Raw genomic sequence first — 9,195 nt, forward strand, 5'->3', positions numbered from 1 at the left:
TGGCATCTTTGTCAAATATTAAGTTGCTGAACTTAATGGTAATGTTTATGCTTTTAAATTTTGCTAAAATTTATACCAATAAAGCCACAAGAGGCAGGAGCTGAGGTACAATCCTGCTAGCTCAGTCAGATAATTTTATACTCCTGACTATATACAAAATATCTATTTACAAATCTGATTCCATAACTAAACTGCTCACTTTTTAGAAATCTCTTTCTATCTGTATCATGCTACCAAGCTAGTCTGCCTTTCTTTTGAGTTCCTCCAAAACCATGAAGGCTCTTTAGCTCTCTTTCCTAGAATCCTGTTTCACCTGTGTCCTGACAGCTGCTTCCCTGTTGTTCTTGCAAGCCCAAATAGAAAAGCCCTATCTCTTACTCAGAGATCCTTCCATGATGGGTCTTCCAAGCCAAAAGTAAGAGCTGAAAGAGAGAGAAAGCAAAAAGAGGCAAAAAAAAAAAAAAAAAAAAAAAAAACCCTCTCAAAGTTTCAACTGCTATAAAATGAAGATGCCCGCTCTCTCTTAGTCCTTTGGTAGGCTGAACCATGTCATCATCATCGAGGTGGGCAACTCCAACCCAAGTACTAGGAGCTGAACCACTTTATCATTAGTGAGGCAGTTCAAAGCCATTCACCTGACTTTGCCTGAGGTCTAGAGTGAAGACTTCAAAACTCCTGCCAAACAACATGCCTTAAAATAGGCAAGAACTTTTCATTCTTTTCTTCATCATCATCATCATTATTGAATATTTTATTTACACTTCAGATGCCATCCCCTTTCCCCATCCCCCCCCCCGCAGAAAACCCCTATCCCATGCCCCCTTTTTCTTTTTGTTTTTCTACACTTTTTAAAAATGTTAATCAAAGGCTTTGTAAGTTTGGTAATGCTCAATCAGAAGTGTAACCCAATACCCAGCCTAGATATATCAACTGTCTTTGACTGGTGGAGGCACGTGAACATCTGCCTCCATGTCCCCCCTCTCTTTCTCTCTCTTTCTCTCTCTCATCACCTAGCTTCTCCTCTTCTTCTTCTCCTCCTCTCCTTACCCCTTCTCTTCCTCTTGGCACCCCTCACCTTAGTCGTTCTTTAGCATTCTTATTTAGAGTCATTTAGAGGCACATCCAGTGTCTGCACAGAACACAAGTAACTGCACCTGACAAGTGCAATATCCATTTTAAACAGTATTCCTTTGTGCAAATTTACTGCCCAATTTCTTTATGATTTTAGAAATTTTTTGGTAGAATTCTTTGGATCTCTAATGTACAGTATCATATCATCTACAGATAAAGATAGTTTTACTAATTTTTTCTATATCTGTATCTCTTCAATTTCTATCTCTTGCCTTATTACTCCAGCTAGCTGGTACTTTGAGCAGTGTTGAAAGGAGTTGGGGATTCTTGTCTTATTCCTGACTTCCCAGGGATTGCTTCAAGCTTTTCTTAAATGAGAATAATGTCCACTGTGCATACTCCGTACACAGCTCTTACTATGTTGAGGTAAATTACTCCCAGGCCCACATTCTCTAGTTCTTTTATTATGGAGACTTGTTGGATGTTCTCAAAGTTTTTCTCTGCATCTCTTGAGATGTTCATTTGATTTTTTTCTTTAAAAAAATGATTCTTTAAGTGATTTTATTCACTTGTGTTTATTGAACCGTCCCTACATTTATGAGATAAAGCCAACTTGGTCATGTGGTATAATCTTTTTGATAAGTATTCTGTGTATGTATTCTGTTTAGAAGTATTTTATTGTGTATTTTTGAGTCTATGTTTTCAGGGCTATTGGCCTATAGTTTGTTTGGTTGTTGTTCTTTTGTTTTGTTTTGTTTTGTTTTGTTTTGTTTTGTTTTGTTTTGTTTAATTTTATCTTTACCCTGTTTTGGTATTACAGTGATAACAGCATCATAGAAATACTTTGGGGTAGTCCTTCTGTTTCTAATTCCTTAATAGTTTGAAAAGGACTGGTTGGAGATTTTTGAATGTGTGGTGAAATTCTGCTATGAATCTATCTGTCCCCAGGCTATTTTTTTTTAAGCTGGAAAACTTTTTATTCTTATTTCAATTTATTATGTCTGTTTGGGTGTTTACTTCTTCTTAGTTTAATTTTGGTAATTTGGCAGAATATAGAAATACAGCAATTTCTTTAGGTTTTGTAGCTTAATGAAGTATAGGTTTTTAAAGTATTCCCTAATAATACTCTGGATTACTTTGGTGTTTGTTGTAATGTTTTCCTGTTCATTTCTGAGTCTTTTAATTTGGGTTACTTCTCTGTCTCTCTGTCTCTCTCTGTCTCTCTCTGTCTCTCTCTCTCTCTCTCTCTCTCTCTCTCTGTCTCTCTCTCTGTCTCTCTCTCTCTCTCTTCCTTTCTTTCTTTCTTTCTTCCTTTCTATTGTTTAAATTGGCCAGGAGTCTGTCAATTTTCTTTATCTTTGAAAGGAACCACCTCTTAGATGTTTTAATTCTTTGCATTGTTTTCTTTGTTCTGTTTAATTAAATTCTGTTCTAAATTTTATTATTTGTGACTGTCTACTAGATTTGCTTTTAATCTGTGCTTGTTTCTTCCAATTTTTGAGTTGCATCACTTATTTGTGCTCTAATTTTTTAATGCTGGCACTTAAAGCTATACATTTTCCTTATAGGAATGCTTTCAATGTTTCCTAGAGGATTTGTTGTATTTTCATTTTAATTTAGTTCCAGGGAGTTTTTATTTCTTGATTTCTTCTTTGACCCAATGATTGTTCTATGATGAGTTGTTTAATCTCCATGAGTTCGTGTATTTTTACCAGAGAGTTGTTGCTGTTCATTTCAGGTTTTATCACATTTTAGGCAGGTAAAATATAAAAAGTATTTTCAATCTTTTTGAATTTGTGATTCGTTTTGCACTTCAGGATATGGACTACATCAGAAATGTTTCTTTGTGCTCTTGAGAGAAAGTGTATGCTTTGGTGTTTGTATAGAATATTCTATAGGTATCTGTTAAGTCCAGTTGATGTATAATGTCAATTCTGATGTTTCTGTGTTTAATTTTTTCCAGATGACCTATTGTCTTAGTTACAGTTTCCATTGATATGAAGAAACACCATGACCAATGCAATGCTTATGAAGGACAACATTTAATTGGGGCTGGCTTAAAGGTTCAGAAGTTCAGTCCATTATCATCAAGGCAGGAACCATGGCAGTGTCCAGGCCGCCATGGTGCTAGAGAAGGAGCTGGGTGTTCTATTTCATGTTCTGAAGGGAACCAGGAGAAGACTGTCTCATGGACATCAAGTAGGTGGGTCTCAAAGCCCACACCCTCAGTGACACACGTCCTCCAACAAGGCCACAACTCCTAACAATACCACTTTCTATAGGCTAAGCATATTCAACCCCCACACTTACTTATTGGAGAAAGTTAGGTATTTAACTCATCCACTGTTAATTGATTTACATTGTTCTGGGTCTTTAAATCCAGCAGGAGATGTTCTTTTTAATGAAATTGCTTGCTCCTAAATTTGATGCATATATGTTCAGTATAGTAATGTTTTCCTGGATATACGTTTTCTTGAGTAGAATGAAGTGTCCTCCTCTAATTCTTCAAATTAGTTTTAGTTGAAATCCATTTTATCAGATATTAAGATAATGGCACCTGCTTGCTTCCTGGTTCCATTTGATTGGAGTAATTCTGTTCATCCTTTTACTCTAAGGTGGTGCCTGTCTTTACAGCTAAAATGTGGGGATTTGTACAATACAGATTGATGGGTTTTATTTTGTGATCCATTTTGTTGGTCTGTGTCTTTTGAATGGAAATTGTGGCCACAGGTGTTTAAAGCTATTATTAAAATATGTGTGTGAGATGTGGACATTGTGTTGCTGATTTTTGGTGGGGTTTATGTTACGAGCAGTCCCTGTGTTTTAATAGTTATCACTTTGTAATTTTTTTAAAACTTCTTTGTCATTCTTTGTGAGTTCCACATCATCTACTCCAGTCCGGCTCATTTTCCCGTCCTCTCATATCCACTCTTGGCCCTTGGAACCTCCCTCCAAAAATAAAACACACAAACAACAGCAAGAACAATAAAACATAGAGAACCTCTCACTGTAGAAGCTGTAGTATGTCACAGTGTGTCTTACAGTATCTTCCTCTCTCCACACAGCTTTACTTGCAAATGTTCATTGCAATGAGTCCGTGGCGTCATTCAATATCTGTGGCCTCTGTGACACAATCAATATTGGATCTTCATCAGGACTCTTCCCAATTATCCTGTTCTTGCCTTGTATCATGGAGATCCTACAGCTTTGGAACAACAGGACAGGTCCTTTGACTCATCCCAAATGTTCACAGATGATACAGATTTGGGGATGGGACAATTCAGAATCCTGGATCTCAGGGCCTGGGCAGTAGCTGAGCTGGGCAGCCTGGCCGCTCTCCCTTATCGACATCAGAGTGAGCTCTCCAGTATTGCTCCAGCTAAGCTACCCAATGCTGCCATCAGAGGGAGACAGGGTCAGCTCTCCTGTTCTCACTCCCTCAGGGTCAGCTCACCCACACACTTGCCTTCAGACCCAGCTCCACTGTGCTGCCCTGTCAAGGTACAGGACCTACCCTCACAAGTGATGCAGCTTCTAAGGGTCTCAGTCAGCTCTCCTGCCTTCATACTCTCAAGAATGGTTCACCAGTGCCTTCAACATCAGGGCCAGTACCAGTGTATTGCCCAGACAAAGTACAAGGGCCACTCTCACTGAGGACTACAGCCAGTGAGGTGCCAGAGCTAGCTCACTGGTTCTCATGACCTCAGAGCCTGTTCTCTCTATTGGCCCAGGTGGTGAGGGGTGAGGCCGGGAGGACATCACCCCTGGATTATGCAACCTCATGGCAGAGGAGTGGTGGTAGGTCCAGCTCTCTCAAGCTCTCACCCTCAGGGGTAGCTCACCCACACCCTCACAACTAGAGTTAGCCCTGCTGTGCTGCCCAGGAGAAGCACAGGAACCTGTCTCTTAAGAGCTCCCCATAATCTCAAGTGGTAATATGAGCCATAGACACAAACACTGACCCCTACTGCTGCATAGCCATGGACCCAACATGGCCCTCAGTGACAGCTCAGGCTGGGACCTTAGGATTGTTGAGTATAGTTTTAAAGCCTTTCTTGCAACCAAACTACCAGCCCCTCCCAGCTTTCTTTTTGTTCCTCCCGGCTTACCTCTGGGATTGGCTGCCACCAGCCTTTACCAGGCTTCTCTTTCTACCAGCCTTTGCTCAGGAAGGGGTCTTGCTACCAGCCCACTCCTGAGACCCTTGAATCAGTAGATAAAACACACAAACATAGGGCCATTACCTTTTAACTTGCCTACTTGGCACAATTGCTGGATGCAGATACTTCCCACCTAGAAAGATGTGCCCATACCAATTTATTATCTCTGTCTCTCCTACCCTAAACTTAATGGCTTGTTCCACCTAGCCCCTGCCAAACATTCTTGGCCACCCACCCATAGTGGAGGCCACAAGCCTAGCTTCCCTTCGAGGTCTTACATGATTGTTGTGTCCTTCTTCCTCCAAAACATGGCAGAAAAAGCCTCTCTCTCCTTTCTTGCAACTACCTTTTCCTCCCGGGACCAGGAAGTCCCACCTATACCCTCTGCCCAACAATTGGCCTTCCGCCTTCTTTATTGACAAATCACCGACCAACTAGGAAACAAAGTTAGCATCAGAACCTCCCTTTAACACACCATAGTTGCAAGTGACTGGGCTAGATACTCATAGCATGGTATCCTCTCTACCCTAGAACTGGAGGTTCCATGTCTCTTCATGTTGTTCGAACTGCTCCACTTCTCCTTCTCTCCCATCTGACCATGACATACTTGCACATTTTCTGGTGACTTTCTGCTATAGACTGGCCATGTGTCTAGCAAGTCCCTGAGCAACATCCTCCATCCAATGTTGCATGGCATGGTAACAAGCAGATGTCTTTGGCCCTTCTGTGCCATGATCTGGAGGCAGGTCTGTGCACATCATGGTGGTCTGCAGATCTAGGTCTCTCTTCCTCCTTCTGCATTGTGTTGTCTGTATTTGATTTGATTTCATTTGATTTTTTTTTTTTTTTTGGTGTCCTAGGCATAAGACATACTTGGCTACCAAGCCAGGCATCAAGCAAAGGTGAACCTTTGCTCATGACTACCATCTGCTTTGGCCCTGACTGACATAAGTAAGTACAACATCATACAAGGTGTCTCTTTGCCTATTGCTGGGCAGGGGGATGACTCTGTATTTCTTTCAACAATCTTTTCTCTATGTTCATTCTCCAGACTGAACTTTTGCTTGTGATATTTTCTTTGTTTCATTGGTTTTTTGTTGAATACAATTTTTTTTTAACTTTCCTTATACCATGAAAAATTTTCTTTCTCCTTTGGTTGTGGCAGATAGTCTTTCTAGGTATATTTGTTTGTCTGTCCTTCATAGTCCTTTAGGACTTAGATATCCTGTCTTTGAAAGTTACCATTGAGGAATCAGCTGTTATTCTGATGGTTTTTCCCTTTATATATGACTTGCAGTTTTTCTCTTGAAGCTTTTAAATACAGTTTTGTTGTTGTTGCTGTTGTTGTTGTTGTTGCTGCTGCTGCTGCTTCTGCTGTTATATATACTTTGTATTTTGGCTATGATATGCTGTGGGGATCTTTTTCTTCTGTTCCTGTTTGGTGTTCTATGTGCTTCTTGCATCAGTGTGGTTATGTGTTTTCTTAGTTTTGGAAAGTTTTCTTCTATGATCTTTTTGAAGAGCAAGTCGATGCTATTTATTTTGTAATCTTCTCCCTCAACTATGCCTATAATTTGAAAGCTTTTAAATATTGTGTCCCACATTTCCTGTGTGTTCTGTTTCTCTCTCATTCTCTTTCTCTGTCTCTGTCTCTCTGTTTCTCTCTCTCTTTCTCTCTCTCTCTGTTTCTCTCTCTCGATGTGTATGTGTGTTATTAAGTTTTCATATTTTGTAATTATTTGGTCTAGATTTTCTACTTTATCTTTACGTCTTGATATTCTTTCTCCTACTTTCTACTTCTACTTGAGAGGCTTTCCTTTGAGTTTTCTAGTTGAATTATTGGGTTTTAAATTCCATATTCATTTCAGCTTGAGTCCTCTTCATATTTCTATCTCCTTATGTAATTTTGTTCTCAGGATCTGAATTATCTCTATTTCCATCACCCTTACTTTGTGTTTACTGGAGTACTTATTCCCCTTAGGTTCTGTCTTCTTTGTTTCATTGAGTTCTTTGTATCTGCTTTAAACCTTTTAATAAACTTTATGGCTGTTCTTGTAAATTTGTGTCCTGTGGTTTATCTAGGTTTTTATTGCTGGTAGACATTTCTGTGAGACTGGAGGGTTTAGGGGAAAAGATAGTGGCTTGATCTTTCACATTGTTTCTATTTTGATAATTATATCTGGCTTCATGGACATTCTCTTAGCAAAAGGATCTTTGCTCAATGTACATTAAGAGTATCTCTTGATTTCAGATCATATGTGTTGTGGAGAATCGTCAGTGGCTCTGAAAATCACTGTGGCATCCATAGCACAAGTTTACTTTAGTACCACAGAACAGAAGGTAGAAGAAGTTGGAGAAAGAATTGAGGACTCGGGAGATTTAGAGAAAATTGCTTAAGGCATCTTGAAGCCATTTGTGATTCCCTTACTCTAAGAGACAAGCTTCAACTTCAAGCCAGAGATGCATGCATCCCCTACATTCTGAGCATGGAAAATGAGCTCCCTCCCACAAGTCTTGGAGGAAATAGCAGAGCGTAAGGTGAGCCCTGGTGCTGGAGGCCTTGAGATGAAGAACAGATAAAGACTATGACCCAAAGTCCATTACTTATGCTGAAGCCCCAAAAGAGGCAAAGGGAGCCAACAGGGAAGGGCTGCAGCTTTTACCTAAAGTACCAAATGCACAATGATGGCTACAAGTGCCAAGCCCTGTACTGAATTATACTAAAGGATGGGCTTTAGAATATGGGACTCAGCATTCCCTGGCATTAATGTGAAACATGGCATAGTCTGTTTGTTTAATGGACAGCCACTGGCTTGGCTGCTATCCAATTTCTAAGGCAACTAGAAATTGGTGGACCCATAGTGTTGGTTTCTATGCAAGACATAGACTTAGAGGAGTCGCTGATCGGGTAGAAGACCTTAGTCTGATGTGGTTATTGTGGAATACTGATAAATTTGGCCAATAGAATCTTCTTATTCTCATCTTAGTGTTTGCAGGATAACCTGTGCACACCATCAAATACCACATGAAAAAGATCGATTTGAACATTCTGGCAGTATAGGACAGGGTACACGAGAGATGGACATTGGTGTTTTGTTGTCCCTAGGAAGAAGGGAACTGGGAACAGATTTCCCTCTGATGTACTTGCCTCTACAGTAGCCCCAACCATGAGGAAAGGCAATGAGGAAGTGTGGAATTGTAGCACGAATACAAACACCTCATGGCTTGTGTCATGCCTTGCCTATACTAAGGGAGATCCCTATCATATCCCACCATAATTCTGCAATCTGCTTCTTTCACTAGCCGGGAAACAAGGAAAAAGTCAATATGGAACTAAGGAAAAGGGGAGTGACACAGTGCTGTAGTCCTGTTCCCTGGGATGTCACAACAGGTCTCTCATCAGAACTGTGGGAAAACAAATGGAAGTTCTCCTTCAGTGGCCAACTCACTGATAATGCAAATTTAATTCCCAGCTTTGAAGGTTTCTCTGAGTTAAAGACAGGGCACTTGACTGGAAAAAGTGGGATCTTGTGACTTGTGTGGGAGGACCTTTAAAAGGTGGTAGGTGTTCAATTTTCAGATTCTGATGGGCCCACTGCACCTGAGTCTCCCTGACCTCAGCAGCAGATGCATTCCTACCCTGCAATGTTGCTCTCTCTGCCCTTGCCTGAGAGAATTAATCCTGCAGCATCTGTTTGGCAAGCAGTGACTTTCCTTACAGGAGATGTCAGAACAAACAATGATGTCTCTCAGGGCCCACTTATCATTGCATCTTGTAAACCTATAACTAGACTCAAGGTTAAATAGGCCCCTAGAGGTGAGATACAAGTGTGGCCCAAGAGAAGGTATGCTGAGTTTTCAAAGAACGTAATGGGATTGCTATTTCATTCAAGTACAAGTCTGGGGAATATGTAACATGATGGATTTTACTGCTGTGAGGTAAGGGCAGAAGAAACATAAAACG

The sequence above is a fragment of the Arvicanthis niloticus genome, chromosome 9 (assembly GCF_011762505.2).
Source record: "Arvicanthis niloticus isolate mArvNil1 chromosome 9, mArvNil1.pat.X, whole genome shotgun sequence".
NCBI lineage: Eukaryota > Metazoa > Chordata > Mammalia > Rodentia > Muridae > Arvicanthis > Arvicanthis niloticus.